The 3,723-nt window shown below is 43.5% G+C and overlaps 1 pseudogene; it reads left to right on the forward strand.

Annotated features, from left to right (window-relative positions):
- Positions 1-688: 688 nt before the first annotated feature.
- On the forward strand, positions 689-3,106 carry LOC136167196 (heat shock protein HSP 90-beta pseudogene; annotated as a pseudogene).
- Positions 3,107-3,723: the final 617 nt, after the last annotated feature.

Raw genomic sequence — 3,723 nt, forward strand, 5'->3', positions numbered from 1 at the left:
TTAAAAATTCTGATGTCTTTTTTTCTCTTTTAAATTAATTTTTATTGGAATGTAGTGACTTTACAATGTGTTAGTTTCTATAGTCTGAAATCTTATTTTCTACATATTTCAGTCCTAAAATGTCAGGTTCAGGCTATTCAAGATACATACCTCTACTGTACCAATCATTCAAAATCATAAAAATATTTTAAAATTAATAAAATACATCCTATTCTTTACTGAGACAGTTTTGACTCCTGTAGATTGTTTGTATTTCCATGCACATCTTTGAATCAGCTCAATTACTGTCTTAACCTTCTTACCCCTTCATCTACTACTCTTGACCCACTGATCCATTTTGTTGAACTTGAGTTCTAACACAAAAAACAGGATGCAAATATACCAAATGTAAACAGCATGCAAATAATGCACATATGCGAATAATGTGCCAATGATGTGGGAAAATGCCAGCTTCCACAGGTAAAGCATACAGAGAAGACAGGTAGATGATGTCATGACTTTGGAGGCAAATGGGCTTCCTACCAGCTGCTGAGTATGGGGGAGAGAAATGGGGTCTAACTTGTCCAGCTCCTTTGGATTAGATATTTTAATTAATGAAAATGTGCAAATATGCAATTAATATGTGAGTTAACAGAGAAAAATTTCATACTATTATTACCTGAGGTGAGTTGACATGACCTTTTAAAAAGCACAACAGCTCTTGAGTCACCCCCGTGCAGCCTTCTTGAGGCGAGTGAGCCTGAGGCAGCCATTGCCCATTCGGTGTTCTCTAGTACCTGTAATTCTTATCTTTGAAGATGCCTGAGGAAGTGCACCATGGAGAGGAGGAGGTGGAGACATTTGCCTTCCAGGCAGAAATTGCCCAACTCATATCTCTTATTATCAACACCTTCTATTCCAACAAGGAAATTTTTCTTCGGGAGTTGATCAGTAATGCTTCTGATGCGTTGGACAAGATTCGCTATGAGAGCCTGACAGACCCTTCCAAATTGGACAGTGGTAAAGAGCTGAAAATTGACATCATCCCAAACCCCCAGGAGCGTACTCTGACTCTGGTAGACACGGGCATTGGCATGACCAAAGCTGATCTTGTAAATAATTTGGGAACCATTGCCAAGTCTGGCACTAAAGCGTTTATGGAGGCTCTTCAGGCTGGTGCAGACATCTCCATGATTGGGCAATTTGGTGTGGGCTTCTACTCTGCCTACCTAGTGGCAGAGAAAGTGGTTGTGATCACAAAGCACAACGATGATGAACAGTATGCTTGGGAGTCTTCTGCTGGGGGTTCCTTCACTGTCCGTGCTGACCATGGTGAACCTATTGGCCGTGGTACCAAAGTGATTCTCCACCTGAAGGAAGACCAGACAGAGTACTTGGAAGAGAGGCGGGTCAAAGAAGTGGTAAAGAAGCACTCACAGTTCATAGGCTATCCCATCACACTTTATCTGGAGAAAGAACGTGAGAAGGAAATCAGTGATGATGAGGCTGAAGAAGAGAAAGGTGAGAAAGAAGAGGAAGATAAAGATGATGAAGAGAAGCCTAAGATTGAAGATGTGGACTCAGACCAGGAGGATGATAGTGGCAAAGATAAGAAAAAGAAAACAAAGAAGATAAAGGAGAAGTACATTGATCAGGAAGAACTGAACAAGACCAAGCCCATTTGGACCAGAAACCCTGATGACATCACCCAGGAGGAATATGGCGAGTTCTACAAGAGTCTTACCAATGACTGGGAAGATCACTTGGCAGTGAAGCACTTCTCTGTAGAAGGTCAATTGGAATTCAGAGCACTGCTGTTCATCCCCCGTCGGGCTCCTTTTGACCTCTTCGAGAACAAAAAGAAAAAGAACAACATCAAACTGTATGTCCGCCATGTGTTCATCATGGACAGCTGTGATGAGTTGATTCCGGAATATCTCAACTTCATCCGTGGGGTGGTTGACTCTGAAGACCTTCCTCTGAACATCTCCCGAGAAATGCTCCAGCAGAGCAAAATCTTGAAGGTTATTCGTAAGAACATTGTTAAGAAGTGCCTTGAGCTCTTCTCTGAGCTAGCAGAAGACAAGGAGAACTACAAGAAATTCTATGAGGCATTCTCTAAAAACCTGAAGCTTGGAATCCATGAGGACTCCACTAACCGGCGACGCCTTTCTGAGCTGCTGTGCTATCACACGTCCCAGTCTGGAGATGAGATGACTTCTCTCTCAGAATATGTGTCTCGCATGAAGGAGACCCAGAAGTCCATCTATTACATCACTGGTGAGAGCAAAGAACAGGTTGCCAACTCTGCGTTTGTGGAGCGCGTGCGGAAGCGGGGCTTTGAGGTGGTGTACATGACGGAGCCCATCGATGAGTACTGTGTGCAGCAGTTCAAGGAGTTTGATGGGAAGAGTCTGGTCTCTGTGACCAAGGAGGGCCTGGAGCTGCCTGAGGACGAGGAGGAGAAGAAGAAGATGGAAGAGAGCAAGGCCAAGTTTGAGAACCTCTGCAAACTCATGAAAGAGATCTTGGATAAGAAGGTGGAGAAGGTGACGATCTCCAACAGGCTGGTGTCTTCACCCTGCTGCATTGTGACGAGCACCTATGGCTGGACAGCCAACATGGAGCATATAATGAAAGCCCAGGCGCTTCGGGACAACTCGACTATGGGCTACATGATGGCCAAAAAGCACCTGGAGATCAATCCTGACCACCCCATCGTGGAGACCCTGCGGCAGAAGGCAGAGGCGGACAAAAACGACAAGGCTGTCAAGGACCTGGTGGTGCTGCTGTTCGAAACTGCACTGCTCTCCTCTGGCTTCTCGCTTGAGGATCCGCAGACCCACTCCAACCGCATCTACCGCATGATAAAGCTTGGCCTGGGCATTGATGAAGATGAGGTGACGGCAGAGGAGCCCAGTGCTGCTGTTCCTGATGAGATTCCCCCCCTTGAGGGTGACGAGGACGCCTGTCGCATGGAAGAAGTAGATTAGGAGTTTCTCCCTGCAGACTGCTCCCTCTGTATAGCGTCCCCATGGCTCCCGCAGCAGCAGCCCCAGTGGCTCTGGCCCATGTGGTTCCCTCTGCTGATGTCTAGTGGTTTTCTTTCTTTCCTCCTAAGGCAGGATACATGGGCCTCAAGTCCTATCCCTTTCCACGTTTGACATGGGGTTTGAATGTTGTGTGTTGTGTTTTGTTTATTTTGTTCTGAAATTAAAGTATTGAAAAAAAAAAAGCACAACAGTTTCTAGATAGTGATGGGATTTCTGTAAAAATCATTATTAAATCTAATATTTCAAAGTGGGGAAATGTATGTGAACAAAACGGTTTCATCATTTTTCCCATCTAAAATTGTCAAGCTACTGGAACATAATTTGATAGACCCCTGGAGACCACCAGTTATCTATAAGTCACACTGTAAGAAATATTAAAAGTCTAGGTGACAGTGGAATTCCAGACAAGGTGGAATTTAAGGTTGAGAAATGCTGTCCTGGAAGAATAAAGATGTATAATTTCCAACTAATTAGAGGAAATGAAATGATTAAAGAACACTATTTTGTAAGCACTTTCTCATGTCATAAAAATTTCTTTAGATCCTACTCTTGAATTGGCTGTTTAATTTTCTATTGTGCTCTTGGGCCAGCAAATGGAATTCAGCAGTATCAAAAAAGATTTTCATACCACAAGAATGCAGCAATGATTTGTTATTAGAATTTTTATTAACACTATAAATCAAATCAATAG

The sequence above is a fragment of the Muntiacus reevesi genome, chromosome 4 (genome assembly GCF_963930625.1).
Source record: "Muntiacus reevesi chromosome 4, mMunRee1.1, whole genome shotgun sequence".
Classification (NCBI taxonomy): domain Eukaryota; kingdom Metazoa; phylum Chordata; class Mammalia; order Artiodactyla; family Cervidae; genus Muntiacus; species Muntiacus reevesi.